General features: G+C 41.7%; 1 protein-coding gene across 3 annotated transcripts in view; it reads right to left on the bottom strand.

Moving 5' to 3' along the window:
• Positions 1–19,082, bottom strand: part of SPP (Insulinase (Peptidase family M16) family protein) — a 105,284-nt gene that overhangs the window by 5,234 nt on the left and 80,968 nt on the right. The window lies entirely within an intron of this gene.

Raw genomic sequence — 19,082 nt, 5'->3', positions numbered from 1 at the left:
CCCAAGTTCAGTGGTCCATAAATGAAAGTTATTAGGGTGGGGGTAGCTGATTGTAGAGCTAAATTTCAGCCCAGTGGAAATTCTTATGTTTAGTAAAATTCGACTCTATTATTTCCAGACTTAACACCAGTGGTAGATCCTAGTCCCCCAAAAATTATCTTTTATTTTTTGATTCTAATGTGAATACAATTAGATGAATACCCTTAGTAGGGCTGCCAGCACTAAATACAATAAGAAAAAGAAGAAAACAGGCCCATAACTAAGGCCCACTACTCACAAACACAAAGCATAAACAGAACTGAATAAAAGAAGGAAACTATGGCACATTCAGCCCATCATCTCTATAACAACAATCTCTTTCCTGTTATAAGAAATGGTATATGTTGTTAGAATTAGTTTTTTTATTTCTGCTGTTAGGGTGCTGTCAGCATGTTCTTTTCTTTGTTTAAGTTCTTATTATTAGGGTGAGCCACTAGGGGCATGCTTGTAATTTCTGTTTCTTTTATTTTACATCATGTTAATACAAATAGGAGGCTGGGAGCTGCCAGCTTCAGTTTTTGACTCTCAAATACTTTTCTCTTCTCTTCTCTTTGTATCTCTCTTCTCTCTTCTCTCCTCTCTCTCCTCTCTCTTCTAGAAAGAAAAGATGGTATCAGAGCATAACTCTGGGGAGTAAAGAGTTGCCTTTAGTTCAAGAAGTTTATGCCCTGGTTCAATCTGAGGAAAGTAGGAGTGTGATGGTTACAACTGAGGGGGAGAAACAGGTGGCATTAGCTGTAATGGGTGGTAACAATATGGGAAAGAAAAATGACTCCAAGAAAACTGGTAATAAGGATAAGTTGTTCTGTAGCCACTGCCGACGTTCAAGACATACACGGGACACATGTTGGGAGCTCCATGGGAGGCCAAAGTGGGCTGTAAAGAACCAAGAACAAGGTAAGGTGTAGGGTTAGAAGAAGCCTAATACAGTACATAATGTGGCAACCCATGATACTCAGTCTGGTGGAGTGTTGACTGGTATTGCTCGGGAGTACTTCACTGGTTCTGATCCCAAGAAAGATATCATGAATTCCTTCCGAAATCACTTGGAATCATAGGGTAGGGCCTTGCGCCAGATGGACAGTTTAGTCACTGGTACCCCTTCTACTTCATTTGCATCTACATCAGGTAATGCAGCCTCTGCCTTCCATGTATCCATTGCCCCTGATTCCCCCTGGATCATTGACTCAGGGGCCTCCAACCACATGACTGGTAAGCCAAACCTTTTCCAATCTTATAACCTTTTGTTAGAAAGGGATAAGATGAGACTTGCAGATGGATCATTCTCCTCCATTGTAGGCCAAGGATCAATATCCCTTCCTCATGGACTTAACTTGAATAATGTTTTGCATGATCCTCAACTTCCCATCAATCTGCTTTCCATTAGTAGTATCACAAACTCTTTAAATTGCAGTGTGACCTTTTTTTCTGGTTCATGTGTTTTTCAGGATCTAACTTCTGGGAGGACGATTGGTAGAGGAAGCTTAGTGGATGGTCTCTACACTCTCGATAACAAGGCTAGTTTCTTGGTGTCATTTTCAGAGTCGCTTAGTCAGTCAAATAAGAGTCATTTTTTTTTTGTGGCATAACCGGTTAGGTCATGTGTCTTTTGAAATAATGAAGTCTTTGTTTCCGCATTTATTTAAGTCATGTTCAGTATTAGATTTCCAGTGTCAAATATGTCAGTTGAGGAAGCGATGTAGAACAACATTTCATTCAAGTAATAAAAGATCAAATTTCCCTTTCCATATTGTGTATTCTGATATGTGGGGGCCTGATAACTCTATATTTTGATGCCTTAAGGGATCATTTTAGGGGTATTTTTGACCTTAGACTGAATAATCTGTACCCTTTTTCCGGTTAAATTCAATGTTGTGACCTCTAAGGGTCCCTTTGCAAATTCTGGGTAAAAACTGGGAAATTTATAGAGTTTTCTACAGATTTTGGGAAGCTGGTGAGAATTCCAGCTGAGAGAGAGGGTGTTTCTATGAAAAACTGAGCACAGAAGGGCGCCTCCTATCTGCTAAACCTAGAAAGGTGCCCCTCCTACTATATTAGCATACTCCCCTCTCCTTAGCAAACCCTAGGGCACCTCCCCACTCATTCTTTTCGCCTCTAACAAACCCTAGCCGCCCCTAACTGCTAAATCTTCACCTTCCACTCCTCCTTAACATCTAATCTCAACCATCCAAGCCTTAGCAACCTCTCATACCCTTAGATCTTCACCTTGCAATCTCCACCCTCCATCCCAGGGCGCCACCTAACTCCTAATCCCCACCATTCAGCCTTTAGCCACTAGATCTCAGCCCTCTATTTCACTCTCTATCTCAGCCACTCACCCTAGGGCACCACCCACTCCTTTTAATCTCCACCTTTTGGCCCTAGGCGCCCAAATCTCCACCATTCAATCCTAGGAGCTTAAATCCCAGCCCTCCATAATTATAGGCGCCCATTTTCTGCATAAACCCACTAGCCACCCCTCTCTTTCTCTCTAATCTCAGTTTTGTCCACCCTTCTCTATAAAAAGGACCCCAAGGGCCTTGGAGAAGGGGTTGGTTAGCCCAGTTCACAAGGCCAAGGCTTCTTGAGGGATTCAAGGGTTACAGGAAGGAGAACACCCAATTCTTGTCAGGAGGGGTTCCTGCAACCAGTTCGTTCAACCTGCAACTACCGCCACTGGAGTTGATCCACCATTTTTATTTTGTTTTATTTTCTTTCTTTTTGTTATTCAGTTTTTCTAGCAATTTAATTTCTACAATTTTCGATTTTGGTTTGATTTAATTTCTGTTTTTCTTTGTCTTTTGCAGATCTGAATTTGCCCAGTTCAAGGCTAAGGTGTTTCGAGGGGTTCGAGGGCTGAACGGAGGAGGGCTTGCAATTTGTCTTCCCAGAAAGCTACCGCCACTGGACCCGAATTTCAGCATATTTTTATTTATTTTCTTGTTAATTTCAGTTTTATTTAATTTTTGAATTTAATTTCGTGTCTTTTTCAATTCTGAATATTTAATTTCAGTTTTAATAAATTTTATTTTCTACAAATCCCAAATCTGTTTTCTTTTTCTTATTTGTCCGGAACAAAATAATAATTTTTAACCTTGCTTCCCTGAGGATTCGACCCCTTCCTCACCACTAAACTACGTTCTTTATTTAGTTTTGAGGATTGGAAAAATATAAATTATTAAACTGGTGTCTCGGGTGTTTGATGACGCATCTCGGGCGCACTAGGGCCTAACTACTATAACTTCGAAGGGCGGGTATAAGTACTTTATCACAATGATTGATGATTTCTCTCGTTATACATGGGTGTTTCCCATGCGTAGTAGAGACAAAGTTCCAAAGGTTTTGCGGGATTTCCAGAGGATGGTGTTTATACAATTTCATGTTGAAATTCAAAATTTTCAATTAGATAATGCAAAGGAGTATTTCCATGGTGAGCTCAATGAGTTCTTTGCTTCCCATGGATCCATTCATAGGAGCTCATGTGCAAGAACACCACAACAAAATGGTGTTGCAGAGAGAAAGAACAGACACCTCCTTGAGGTTGCACGAGGGATGATGTTACAGATAAATGTACCAAAACGTTTTTGGATAGATGTTGTGTTAACTACTGCTTATGTCATCAATCGCATACCTTCCAAAGTGCTGAACTACAAGGCCTCTCATCAGTTGTTGTTTCCCCAATCTCCTTTGTTTTCCATTCCCATGAGAGTTTTAGGTTGTCGTGCTTTTGTCCACGATTTATCTCCGTCTCATGGCAAGTTAGACCCTCGTTCTATTCCATGTATCTTTCTGGGGTATCCCTCTACTCAAAAGGGTTACTGGTGCTTTAATCCCATTGATCATAAGTTCTTTGTCTCTATGGATGTCTCCTTTTTTGAGTTTGAACCATTCTTCCCTGATTCCCCTCAGGGGGAGAGTAGTGTGGAAGAGGAGAAGCATGTCCAGGTCGGTCAAGTCTTTCTTCCTTCTATTCCGGATCCTACTCCTTTTCGTGTCTTCCAACGTATACGCCGTAGAGATCAGCAATGTGACAAAGATGTGGAGCCAGCAAACACTGAGCAACCGACACCTTCAGACTCCTAGGAGGTAAGTCCAAATGAACTAGGTACTATCCCACCTGTTGATACCCCAGCTCCCTCCTTAGTTGTGGATGACCTTGACATCCCTATTGCTCAAAGAAAGGGAGTTAGGATCATGCACTACCAAATACCCCATTACCCAGTATGTCTCCTATGACCACATTTCCCCCTCTTATCGTGCTTTCCTATCTGCAGTTGATAACATACTTATACCCAAAAATGTTGCAAAGGCTTTAAAATACCCTAAATGGACAAATGCTATGAAGGAGGAGATTAATGCTCTCCATAAGAACCAGATTTGGGAGTTGGTAGATCTTCTAAGGGGGAAGGACCTAGTAAGGTGCAAGTGGGTGTTTACAGTGAAACACAAGGCGAACGGAACAGTTGAAAGGTACAAAGCAAGGTTGGTAGCAAAAGGGTACAATCAAGTCTTGACTATGATGAGACACTTGCTCCAGTAGCTAAGATGAACTCAATTCGGGTTCTTCTATCATTGGCTGCAAACCTTGATTGGGAACTAGTTGGATATAAAGAATGCCTTCTTAAATGGTGACTTGGAGGAGGAGGTGTACATGGTTCAACCCCCAGGGTTCTGTGCCAAAGGGAGTGAAAATAAGGTGTGCAAGCTAAGAAAGTCTCTCTATGGTTTAAAACAATCTCCCAGGGCATGGTTCAGTAAATTCCATATGGTGGTCCAACAAATAGGGTTCAAACAATGTCAGTCTGATCACACTCTCTTTGTGAAGAGATGTCAAGAACAGGTTGTTGTATTAATAGTGTATGTGGATGATATCATCATTATAGGAAACTGGAGCTCAAAATACAAAGGTTGAAAACGTCTCTAGCCTCCAAATTTGAAGTGAAAGATCTGGGTCCACTAAAGTACTTTCTTGGAATTGAAGTTTCCCGCTCAAAAAGGGGCATCTTTATTTCTCAAAGTATGTCCTTGATCTGTTACAAGACACAGGCAAGTTAGGAGCAAAGCCAGCAGATACTCCTATGGATGTAGATCATAAACTGGGTGATTGTGATGGTGAACCTCTGAAAGATGTGAAACAGTTTCAAAGGTTAGTGGGAAGGTTACTCTATTTGTTCATGACACGTCCAGACATTGCTTATTCAGTTGGGGTCCTAAGCCAGTTCATGCATTCCCCAAGAGACCACACATGGAGGCAGCAGAGAGGATTCTTAGGTATTTGAAGTATCCAGGAACAAGGTTGCTATTCAATAAACATAATCATCTGAAGGTGGAAGTCTATATAGATGCTGATTGGTTAGGTGTTGTGGATGATAGAAAGTCCACAAGTTGATACTGTACATTTGTGGGAGGAAATCTAGTGACATGGAGAAGCAAAAAACAAAGTGTAGTTGCAAGGTCAACTGCTGAAGCAGAGTATAGGGCTATGGCACATGGGGTCGCTGAAGTACTTTGTCTGAAGAATCTTCTAGGGGAACTTGGGATAACTATTCACAATCCTATGTCTCTTTACTGTGACAACAAGGCAGCTATAAATATTGCTAGCAATCCTATCCTACACGATAGGACCAAGCATATTGAAGTGGACAAGCACTTCATAAGAGAAAAACTGGAGAAGGGAGAAATTTGTACTCCTTATGTCAACTCCAAGGAGCAACTAGCTGATGTTCTCACAAAAGGGCTTCCATACTTGCGGCATAATGAGTTGTGTGACAAGTTGGGCATGATAGATATATTCAGCTCAACTTGAGGGGGAGTGTTGTTAGAATTAGTTTTTTTATTTCTGCTGTTAAGGTGCTGTCAATCTAGGATGCTGTCAGCATGTTCTTTTCTTTGTTTAAGTTCTTATTATTAGAGTGGGTCACTAGGGGCATGCTTGTAATTTCTGTTTCTTTTATTTTACATCGTGTTAATACAAATAGGGGGCTGGGAGCCGCCAGCTTCAGTTTTTGACTCTCAAATACTTTTTCTCCTCATATCTCTCTTCTCTCTCTTCTGGAAAGAAAAGAGTATATTAATGATACACAGGTCCTGTCCCCAAAATGGGGAAACTGACTCCCTAAATGATTATTTAGTTCAGCAATCAGTCAACGCAGAAGGAAGAGAGTGAGAGAAGAGAGAAGGTAAAAGAAATTGGGAGGCAAAAGATTCGGCTGGTGGTGTCCCATATTATATTTATATTAGGGTACAAGTACAACGAGATAAAAGGACACAAATACCCTTACACAGAACAGCCACACATGACAACACTCGCCCTCAAGTTGGGTCATATATATCAAACAAGTCCAACTTGCATCATAACTCATCATGGCAATGAGAATTATGAGTCTTAGTAAGAACATCTGCTAATTGGTCTTTGGTGCCAATATAGGGTGTTCTCAAGTTTCTCTTGAATGAAGTGCTTGTCGATTTCAATATGTTTAGTTTGATTTTGTTAAAAGTCTGTTATTCTTTAAGTTTTGTACTTTCCACATCTTTTATTTTATTTTGTGTCACCCTAGTATAAATACAAAAAAGCTGGCACTGCCAGCGGCTCTTTTGACTCTCAATCTCTCTTCTCTCCTCTCTTCTCTATTCCTTTCTTCTTCTCTTCTGGATACATGGTATCAGAGCGGGACTGTCAGATTTGAAAGGAGAGATCGAGCAAGCTTATTTTCTCTCTTCTCCCTTCGCCAGATACAGTTTGGTTTATTGAAGACCCAGAATACTTTTTCTTCTGCATCGGACTGAAGTACCCTCTCTCCCTTCCTCCTTTTTTCCCTTTTTTGTGGTCGTGTGCCAGGACAGAACCTGTAGTAGATTCACTTGTTTGATATGAGGTGATCAGCACCTCTTTCTTTCCTTTTTTGTGGTATTGGCTGATCCCTGTCATGGACTGTAGGTCGGTGATGACCTTTATATGCTGCGACAGCAGCCTTATGATGGATTTGTAGGTCAGGGGATGACCTGTATATGCTACGACAACAGCCATATCCGATTTGTAGGTTAAGAGATGACTTGTATGTGTTGCGACAGCAGCCATATCTGATTTATTGTAGGCCAGTGATGACCTGTTAGTGCTGTAACAGCAACTATTTTTTGCTTGAAGAACTGAGTTTCAAAAAAGAAAAGGAGGGGAGTGGTTGTCTCTAGTCTCCTGGGGCAAAGAGTTTTTTTTTTTTTTGGGGGGGGGGTGTTAGACTGCTCCTTTTAAGGTTTTTTGTGCTCACTTTGAGTGTAACCTGAAGCTGTGATTATGAGTGGTGAAGATTCTGCCACATCTGGTGTTTCCTCAATGCAGAATGGAATGAGTGAGGGTATGGATTTATCCTTCCCTATGGCTGTCATATCCCTGGATGGCTTAAATTATTTAGAATGGTCGAAGGGGATCAGGTTATACATTACTGCAAGGAGAATTAAAGAACCTAATTCTGGGAGTGCTGTGTATGACAGATGGAACCAGGAAAACAACATAGTTATGTCTTGGCTTTTAGTGTCTATACAACCCCAAATGAGAAGGAACTTTATGTGGGCTGAAACGGCTTATGAGATTTGGGAACAGGCAAAATCGACCTATTCTGAACTGCATCACTAGGCAAAAATCTATCAATTACGGGCGGAATCATCCACTTATGAACAGGGGGATAGGAATCTTTCTATGTACTATTCAGACATGACCTCTGTCTGGAAGGAGTTAAATCACTATCAAAGTTTGGACTTGAAGTGTGATGAAGATGCAAAAGCCTACAAGAAACTTGTTTTTGAACAAAGAGTATTTGCATTTCTCCATGGCTTGAACCCTGTGTATGAATCCATCAGAGTCCAGATCCTAGGCAGCGAGGATCTTCCATCTGTCTAAGAGGTTTATGCATTAGTACAGTTAGAGGAAAGTAGAAGAAATTTAATGAATAGTTCTGGAGGGGATACGGTTGTGTTGGCAGCGAAAGTGAATGTTACTACAAGTGGGGGAAATCTCTTTAAGAAGGGGGGCTTTCAAAAAAGGGTGGATGACAAAGACAAACTATGGTGCACCCATTAACAAAAACCTCGACACACCCGTGATACATGCTTGGAACTTCATGGGAAGCCAAAATGGGCTCAGGAATTGAGTAAGAAGCAAGGTTCAGATCTGAATAAGAAGTCAGGACAGCAAGGTCCAAGAAAGCTTACTATAGCAAACATGGCAACTTAGGAGAATCAACCCCCTACTACTACTGTGACTTAGACACACACCTCTGGTTTTGACCCAAGGGAGGATGTTATTAATTACTTCTGTGACCATTTAGAACTCTATGGTAGAGCAATTCGTCAGATGGATGCTTCTTCTCACTCAATTTCATTCGCGTGTATATTAGATAATTCTGCCACAGCTTTCCATGTATTGTTTCATTCCCCTGACTCTCCTTCGATAGTTGATTCTGGAGCGTCAAAACATGACTGGTAAGTCCACTTATTTTCAGACCTATCACCTCCTCTCTGGAAGAGACAAGGTGAGACTAGCTGATGGTTCATACTCTACCATAGCTGGTCAAGGAACCATTTCTCTTCCCTTTGGCCTTACCCTGTTTAATGTTTTACATGTTCCAAAATTCCCTATTAATTTGTTCTCTGATAGTAGTATCACTAATTCTTTAAATTGCTCAGTGACCTTTTTCCCTTCTTATTGTGTGATCCAGGATTTGGCCTCAGGGAAGACGATTAATAGAGGATGTATGGTGGATGGGCTCTACATGCTGGAGAATAAGGTTAGTCTTACAGTCACAGAGTCTAAGAGTTAGTCTAGTAAGAGTCAAGTCTATTTATGGCACAATCATCTTAGTCAATTGAGTAAGCATTGTAGAACTTGTCAATTGAGTAAGCATTATAGAACTCATTTTTCTTCAAAGAATAATAAATCTGAATTTCATTTCTATATTGTTCATTCTGATGTTTGGGGCCCTGTTACTTTACCATCTGAGAGTGGCTACAAGTATTTTATCACCTATATTGATGATTGCTCCAGATACACATGGGTATATCCCATACGAACCAGGGATGAAGTATTAAAACTTATCCAAGATTTCAACCGAATGATCTTCACCCAATTTCAAACTGAAATCCAAGTTTTTCAATCCGATAATGCCAAAGAGTATTTTCATAATGATCTTATGGAGTTCTTTGCTTCGCGTGGATCACTTCACCGTAGCTCATGTGCCCGAACACCAAAACAAAATGGTGTTGCTGAAAGAAAGAATCGACACCTTCTTGAAGTGGCTCGGGGGTTACTAATTCATATGAATGTCCCGAAACAATTTTGGCTTGAGGTTGTCCTCTGTGCTACTTATCTCATTAATCGTATGCCCTCTCGCTGGTTAGAGTGTAAAGGCCCACATCAACTTCTATTTCCTAAGGCTCCTCTTCTTTCTATTCCTCTTCATGTGTTTGGTTGTCGTTGTTTTGTTCAAAACCTATCACCCACCCATGGAAAATTGGATCCTCGTGCTATTCCTTGCATCTTCTTGGGGTACTTCATCACTTAGAAGGGATACTGGTGCTTTGGTCCCGTCTCTCGGAGGTATTGTGTTTCTATGGATGTCTCTTTCTTTGAGAGTGGGCCTTTCTTCCCTGTTTCTCCTCAGGGGGAGTGTAGGAATGAGGAAAAACCAGTTTGACTCCCTCCTCTTCCTTATCCTCCTCCCTTTCGTGTTTTCTTTCGTCGTCACAAAGGCCATCCATGTTCAAGAGCTATGGAGCACCTAGAAGTTGTACTACCAATGCCATCAAACTCTCCGGGGGTGGATCCTACCCAACCAGGTACCTTGGTTCCCATTGATGTTCCTGACCCTATTGCCATTGATAACTCTATTGCTGGTGACCTTGATCTTCCTATTGCTCATCGAAAGGGTGCTTGGTCTTGCACCACTAAACATCCCATTTCCCATTTTGTTTCCGATGAGAACATTTCACCTTCCTTTTGGGCCTTCCTTTCTTCCATTGACAGTGTTCCCATTCCTAAGAATGTGGCAGAAGCTCTGTTGGTGCCTGAATGGACAAATGATATGAAGGAAGAGATTAATGCTTTGCATAAAAGTGGCACATGGGAATTGGTAGATCTTCCTAAGGGGAAGGAACCAATTGGATGTAAATGGGTTTTCATAGTAAAACATAGGGCTGATGGCACAATGGAGCGGTATAAAGCTCGTTTAGTGGCAAAAGGGTTTACACATGTATGGAGTGGATTATGTAGAAACTTTGCACTTGTTGCTAAGATGAACTCCATTAGAGTCCTTTTCTCTTTAGCAGCTAATCTTGATTTGGACCTTCATCAACTACATATCAAGAATGCCTTTCTAAATGGTGACGTTGAAGAGGAAGTGTACATGGTACAATCCCCTGGTTTCCAAGCTCAAGGTAATGAACAAAAATTGTGCAGGTTAAAAAATCATTATATGGCCTGAAACAATCACCGTGAGCCTAGTTCAATAGGTTTCATGTAGCTATTCAGAAAAAGAGGATACAAGCAGTGTCAATCTAATCACACATTATTTGTGAAAAGAGGGGAAGGGAAAATTGCAACCCTGATAGTATATGTTGATGATATAGTTATCACTGGTGATTAGAAAGATGAAATTCAAAAGTTGAAGAGATTTCCTACTACCCAGTTTGAAGTGAAAGATCTAGGTCCTTTAAGGTACTTCCTTGGGATTGAAGTTGCCCGCTCACAAAAGGGTATCTTCATTTCCTAGAGAAAGTATGTCTAGATCTGCTCCAAGATACGGGAAAATTGGGAGTGAAGCCTGTTGATTCTCCTATTGATCCTAATCACAAATTAGGTGACTGTCAAGGTGAATTAATCAAGGATGTAAAACAATTTCAGAGACTTGTAGGAAGATTGTTATATCTTTCTATGACCCGACCAGACATTGCTTATGCAGTGGGTGTTCTTAGCCAATTCATGCATGCCCCTAAGACCACCCACCTTGAAGCAGCTGAAAGAGCTCTTAGATATATTAAGAAGTTTCCAGGTGCAGGTTTATTGTTTCAAAAGCACGGGCATTTGAAAGTTGAAGTGTATACCAGTGCAGATTGGGTAGGATCCCTGAGTAATAGGAAGTTGACCAGCGGCTGTTGTACCTTTGTGGGAGGGAACCTAGTTACTTGGAGAAGCAAAAAGCATAATGTGGTGGCTAGATCTAGTGCTGAAGCTGAAAATAGGGCAATGTCTTATGGAGTGGCTGAAATTATGTGGCTAAAAAAATTGTTGAGTGAGTTGGGATTTACAGTTGATGGACCTATAACTCTATACTGTGATAACAAAGCAGCCATAAACATTACTGCTAATCCAATGCTGCATGATAGAACTAACTTGCAAACATCTTCACAAGGGAAGTGTGTACTCCCTCCCTATGTCAGATCTAAAGACCAACTTGCAGACATCTTCACAAAAGGTTTACATCACTTGCGACATTATGATTTATGTGGCAAGTTGGGCATGATTGACATCTATGTCCCAACTTGAGGGGGAGTGTTAAAAGTCTGTTATTCTTTAAGTTTAGTATCCACATCTTTCATTTTATGTTGTGTCGCCCTAGTATAAATACAAAAAAGCTGGTGCCGCCAGCAGCTCTTTTGACTCTCAATCTCTCTTCTCTCTTCCTTTCTTCTTCTCTTCTGGATAACAATTATGGAGGAGTGGATTTGCAGCAATATATTTTTTTTGATAAATGAGTGGAATTTTATTAATTATAGAAAAAGTGTACAATCAGCCTAAGAGGAAGCACGAGTTGTTACTGTTAGAATGTTAGAGTGATGTTCGGCTGATAAGAGTTCTTATTAGCCCATTCTTATGTTTAACTTATCTTGTAACTGGGCTTGTGTTAATGGGCCTAATCCTGTTTAATGATTTAAGTCATCTGGGTGTCCCATCACTAATCAGGGGCATCCCAGTAATTTCTTGTACCTTGTACTATATTCATCTATAAATAAAGAACTGGTCGACTGGCTAGTACAGTTCGACATTTTCAGCATCTCTTCTTCTTCTCCTCTTCTCTGCTACTTCGACTACAGTGGTTCAGCTTTCATGGTATCAGAGCATTGAGCACTTTCCTGGTTACTGCCGACGCCATCTCATCTTTCTTGCTGTAGTTCACCTTTTTTTTATCTGGGTTGCTGCTGTGAAACCCTAGGGTTGCAGGAGAACAACACAAGGTTCGACCTAGGGTTTCCCTTGGTTGTAGGGCGCAAGGGAGGTAAGACCCTGAAGCTGGAGTCCTACTAGTTTCTAGTAGTTAGCAGCTATTCGGCTGCTAAGAAGAGGTCTGTATAGGACAGACCTAGTTGAGGACTGATTTCAGCAGTCCTAGTGTTGTCTGTAAGGAGGGGAACTCCCTTTACAGTAGCAGTACTCGAAGTGCAAAGTGGAGTCTACATAGCACAGGTCAGTTACCAGCCCAGAACACTTTTTGCTGCTGTAACAGAGCTGCTTCAGAACTGTGACAGTCTCGGCAAGTCTGAAACTGTGTTGCGAGCTGTCAGGACCTGCTGAGGTTACTTCAGCTAATCAGAACCTGCATCAGAACTGGTTCAGAAAAACCTTTACAAGACTGTGGCGACTTCAGTTACTGATCATTTCCAGGTCGGTTACCAGCCCTACTCCAGCTCTGTGAACTGGTTCAGTTACAGAATTTTTTTCTTGCTGCTGTACCCGAACTGGTTTAGTCCAAGTGAAGCCTATCCGGTGTGCTACCAGCACTGTGAACTCTGAGGTGAAGCCTATCTGTGTGCTATCAGCACTGTGAACTCTGTGACTACTTCGGCCAGCCCTAACCAGAACCACCAACAGTACTGTAAACAACTCCTTGACCGAAGTTAGGATGTCATCACTATCCAGTGAAGTTTCTTCTAAAGATAACAGACCTCTTATAAGGTCTTCAAACCTGGAGAACCCTAATCTGCATAGCTTGTAGATTACAAGTGTGCTATTGGATGAGTATAACTTTAGAGAGTGGTCTGTCTCAGCAAGACTGTTTATTACCTCTCGTGACCTCACTGGCTATTTGGATGGAGACAAGAAACAACCAGAAATTGGCAGTCCTGAATACACCGTGTGGCGTAAGGAAAATGCCACAGTCATGTCTTGGTTGCTGGCCTCTATGACTCCTAGGGTGGCCAGAACTGTTCATCACTTCCCCACAGCTGCTAAAATTTGGGAGAAAGTATCTAAGACATATGGCCAGAAAAAGAACAATGCTAGAATCTACAGGCTGAACCAAAACATTGCAGCCCTAAGGCAAGGAGACATGTCCGTGGCAACCTACTTTGCAACACTGGAAGGCCTCTGGGAAGAGCTTGACCACCATTTGATTTTGGATTGGGAAAATGCTAATGATAAGGGGAGGCATGATAAGCAGATTGAGGAGGGCAGAGCCTTCAAGTTTCTGGCGGGTCTTGACCCTGTATATGAAGGTATAAGGTCACAGATTCTAGGGAGAGATGAATTACCTGAGCTTCACCATGTCTACTACCTGGTGAGGAATGAAGAAGTAAGGAGAAAGGAGATGCAAGTTGACTCCCAGACACAGTCAACAGAACAACCTGGAGAGCATTCAGCCTTAGTCTCCACTAAGGGGAATAGATTTTCAGACAAGAAGTCCCTCAAGTGTACACATTGTGGTGGTGAGAAACACACAAAGGAGAAATGTTGGGTCCTGTACCCTCATCTGAAGCCAGCTGCTCTGAGAAAGGACAAAAGGCAACAGAAGGGCCACACAGCAAGTGGGAATCTTGCCACCAACAACAGTAGTGACAACTCACAGAGTATTCAGACAGTGTCATCTTCCACCGCAAGGCAGGCTGCCGACTCCTCTGGACCAAGTACTTTGGGCTTCACAGCTAGTGAGGTAGAGATTCTCAGTCGGGCATTAGCCCGTCTAAAGAACAATTCTTTAGCTTCCACCTCTCTTGCCAAATCAGGTACAGCCTCTGCATTTAGTGCATCTAGTTCCATTAATTCTACCTCTTGGGTGATTGATTCCGGAGCCACTGACCATATGACACATATGTCCTCCTTATTCTCCACATATCATTTGTTGTCTGGCCAGGATAAGATGAGAGTAGCTGATGGGTCCCTCTCCACCATCTCTGGAAAGGGGGTGGTTGACCTAAGCAAGGATCTCTCTCTTAAATCAGTCCTACGTGTTCCTAGTCTTACCTCAAATCTGTTGTCTGTTTCAAAGCTTACAAAAAACTTGAACTACAGTATAACTTTCTTTCCTTCTCATTGTGTCTTCCAGGACAGATTGACGAGGAGAACGATTGGGAGTGGTCATGAGTATGGGGGCCTCTACTACTTTGATGAAGATGTCAGCTCAGCCATGCAAGCTTCTACTACTAGTCCGGAGAGTGTGGAGTCAATAGCTAGGCTGCACTTGTGGCATGCTAGGCTAGGTCATTTGTCTTTTTCTTCCTTAGCAATGTTGTTTCCCGAATTATGTAATGGCATTTCGAGTCAAAGTTTAATTTGTGATGTGTGTCAAATGTCAAAACAATGTAGATCAATGTATCTAATTTCTAGTAATGAAATTCAAGCCCTTTTTGACTTGGTTCATTCTGATGTTTGGGGTCCTTCACCCATTGTTTCCATTGATGGCTTCCGTTACTTCATCAGTTTTATTGACCATTATTCTCGGTGCACTTGGATTTATCTATTGAAAGGACGTGAAGAAGTTCCCCGGATAACTATGATGTTTTGCAAGATGGTTGAAACACAATTTGATAAAAAGATCAAGCAATTCCGTTCAGACAATGCAGCTGAATACTTTGAAAGATCCCTGAACTCATTCATGGAAGATGCAGGCATGTTACATCAATCATCATGTGCTTACACCCCTCAGCAAAATGGGGTCGCTGAGCGCAAGAACAGACATCTATTGGAGACAGCTCGAGCCCTTCTTTTCCAGCACAATGTGCCCAAGCAATATTGGTCTCAAGTTGTTCGCACTGCATCATACCTGATAAATCGGATGCCATCTAAGGTACTGGGTATGAAGACCCCTTTCTCTGTTTTGTCTCCCACTCTTCCAGAATTTCCTCTTCCCCCGCGGGTTTTTGGTTGTACATGCTTCATACATGTGAAAGATCCAAAGAAGACCAAGCTGGATCCTAAGGCTACAAAGGGAATATTTTTGGGGTACTCTCCTACGCAGAAGGGGTATAAGTGTTATGATCCTGTCTCCAAGAAAAAATATGTCACCAGGGATGTAGTCTTTTTTGAGTTTCAACCCTATTTCGAGTCTTCTCAGAATCCTCTTCAGGGGGAGAGTAGTGGGTTGGAAGAGGATTCTCATTCTCCCTTCCTTTTTGTTCCCATTTCAGCACCTTCCACTACTACTAGCTATAACATTCCGGGTCAACCTAGTGAGACTTCCACTGTGCCAGTTGCTTCTCCAGATTCGGCTGATACTTCTGAAGGTTCCAGTAAACAAGAGAAAGAGATACTTACATACAGTAGAAGGAAGAAGGCCCCTCAACCTCATGATTGCAACCAGTTGAACTCAGATCAATCTGTCTCTGCAATCCAAGGTAATTCTGATTCACTCAATTCAGATTTGGATCTTCCTATTGCTCTCCGTAAGCCTGTTCGTTCTTGTACCACTCGGCATCCCATAGCCGATTATGTTTTTTACTCACACTTATCCCCTGCCTATCATTCCTTTGTGTCTGCTCTTTCCTCTGTATGTGTCCCTTCCAGGTATTCAGAGGCGGCATCTGATCCAAGGTGGAAAGAAGCCATGAATGAGGAGATGAAAGCCCTAATGAAAGCAAGGACATGGGAATTGGTGGACCTGCCAGAAGGGAAAGGCACTGTTGGGTGCAAGTGGGTATTCACAGTAAAGCACAGGGAAGATGGGTCAGTTGAGAGGTACAAGGCCAGACTCGTGGCAAAGGGGTTTACACAAAAGGAAGGAATTGACTACAAGGAAACCTTTGCCCCAGTAGCAAAGCTCAACACAATCAGGGTTCTACTGTCACTAGCAGCAAAATTCTCTTGGGAACTTCATCAGCTGGATGTGAAGAATGCCTTCCTAAATGGTGATCTTCATGAAGAGGTATTCATGGAACCCCCACCTGGATATGATGTTGGAAAGAAGGTATGTAAACTAAGGAAAGCATTATATGGTTTGAAGCAATCTCCCCGGGCATGGTTTGAGAGACTTTGTTTGGCCATGAAGAAAGTAGGGTACACTCAGAGCAGTGCAGATCATACATTGTTTACAAGGAGACAGGATGACAAACTTACAGCACTCATTGTGTATGTGGATGATATGGTGATTACTGGAAATGATGTGAGAGAGATGAAGAGGCTGAAGGAGTTCTTAGCTTCAGAGTTTGAGATCAAAGACCTGGGAAATCTAAGATACTTTCTTGGAATTGAAGTTGCTAGATCAAGAGAGGGAATCTACATATGTCAAAGAAAGTATGTGCTAGATCTCCTAGAGGAAACAGGCATGATGGGGTGTAGGCCAGCAGACACTCCAATAGAACCAAGCCATGGATTACAAGAATCAATGGGTGAGGAATACTGTGATAAAGAAAGGTACCAAAAGTTGGTAGGAAAACTGATATACTTATCCCTTACTCGGCCAGACATTGCCTATGCAGTGCATGTTGTCAGTCAATTCATGCACTCACCAAAGACTCCTCATATGAGAGCAGTGGAAAGAATCCTCAGATACTTGAAGACTTGCCCAGGGAAAGGAATTTTATTCAGAAAAAACAACAGACTTGAAATTGAAGCCTACACTGATGCTGATTGGGCTGGGTCTGTTGGAGACAGACAATCAACCTCAGGTTACTGTACATTCTTGGGAGGAAACCTAGTCACATGGCGTAGTAAGAAGCAGAATGTTGTGGCTAGATCAAGTGCAGAAGCAGAATACCGGGCTATGGCACACGGGGTTGCTGAACTCTTATGGCTCAGGACTCTCCTTAATGAGCTTGGTATCAAGACAGAGGGTCCTCTCAAGCTGTATTGTGATAATAAAGCTGCTATCAACATTGCCAACAATCCTGTGTAGCATGACAGGACAAAACATATTGAAATTGATCGACACTTTGTCAGAGAGAGAATTATTTCAGGAGAACTCTGTGTGCCTTATACTCCATCAGAGATTCAAATTGCAGATGTATTAACTAAAGGGCTGGCATCAACGAAGTTTAGGGACATACTTGGCAAGCTAAACATGATTGATATCTATGCTTAGCTTGAGGGGGAGTGTTAGAATGTTAGAGTGATGTTCGGCTGATAAGAGTTCTTATTAGCCCATTCTTATGTTTAACTTATCTTGTAACTGGGCTTGTGTTAATGGGCCTAATCCTGTTTAATGATTTAAGTCATCTGGGTGTCCCATCACTAATCAGGGGCATCCCAGTAATTTCTTGTACCTTGTACTATATTCATCTATAAATAAAGAACTGGTCGACTGGCTAGTACAGTTCGACATTTTCAGCATCTCTTCTTCTTCTCCTCTTCTCTGCTACTTCGACTACAGTGGTTCAGCTTTCAGTTACCTCCCCTTGGAGATGAGCACTAAAAGCAAATAAACACACACTATAAACAGTTATAGAGTAGTCCACAACAGATCACTCCTTGATATTAGTCAAAGAATCAGCCATGGCATTTGCCGATCTGCTGACCCACTGAAACCTAACTACCATATTTCTTGTCAGCCAGTTAACTTTCTTCAAAGATCCCTGTGACCCAAAAAGACTGTTTCTGAATTTGTCAGCCAACCCACTACTACCTTGGAGTCCCCCTCAGCTATCAAGTTTTCCACTCCAAGTTGACTAGCAACCTGAATACCTTGTAACGCTGCTAGTATCTCAGCCTTATAGAATCGCCAACACCCCTGAGAATAAAGATAGGATGTTGCTGTCTTTATCTCTCAGAATCCCTCCTATATCCGAGGGCCCTAGATTACCTTGACTGCTTCTGTCAAAACTCAGTTTTACCATTCCTTCCAGAGAGGGTTTCCATTCTGTTTGTAGTCTGTTCTTTGTGGAGGCTGTGGATGCCATAGCTGCCCAATTTTTCCTTAAATCATCATAAGAATAATTCACAAACAAGTCTGAAGTTTTCAGCCAAGAAGTTGTCCTTGTCATTATACACTCCTTTACTTCAGCTAGGCTTCTTTCCTTTTCTTGAAATATTCTAGCATTCCTCTCATCCCATAAAGTCTACAAGCTGGCTGCTCTGATACACTTCCACAATAGCTTCCCTCTCTATCAATCTCCCAAAGGCGGACAGAGGAAAAAGGCAGATTTATATTAGAGGGCAAGTCTCACCTGCACCCAAATAATAATAAAACCCAGTTCCAAATATTGGCAGCAAAAGAGCAAGATATCGGCAAATGGTGACAGTCCTCACTCTTCACTTTACACAAAATGTACCAGTTGGGAGACAAGCACAAATAAGGTTTCTTCTTTTGCAAGTTTTCCACAGTATTGATCTTGCCATGAAACCCTTCCCAACAAAATACAGCTATTTTAGGAGGATTTGCAGCAATGTTGATAACAGCTTTATTATCATAATAAAGAGACATTGGTTTGTTGACAACAAATCCAAGCTCCCCTAGAAGACTCTTCATCCACAGAACCTCTGCAACTCCATGAAGAAGAGAAGAGATAGGAGAAAAAAACAAGGGTTGAAGAGCAGAGAGATTTAACTTAGTGTTGACCTCAACTTCCACCCTCTTTAGTGTTTAAAATTACACTTATAACCCTACTTAAATGATAAGAGAAATAAAATAACGATTACAAACATATGTCGACCATAACATTAAATAGAAAATACAACTTCTAACAATTATAACCATCCTAAAACAATTCTCAACTATTTTTCACATCTACATCCCACTATAATCTACAAATTTCATTGTTTTTCCATTCAACCCATCACAAATTTGTAGGATGGTCATTATCCATCCTACATGGACATGATTCAATAAGGCTATGTTTGTTTTGAAGGAAAA

The sequence above is a fragment of the Nelumbo nucifera genome, chromosome 6, assembly GCF_055504915.1.
Source record: "Nelumbo nucifera cultivar China Antique chromosome 6, China Antique-T2T, whole genome shotgun sequence".
Taxonomy (NCBI): Eukaryota; Viridiplantae; Streptophyta; class Magnoliopsida; order Proteales; family Nelumbonaceae; genus Nelumbo; species Nelumbo nucifera.
This window is presented reverse-complemented; position numbering and strand designations above follow the sequence as displayed.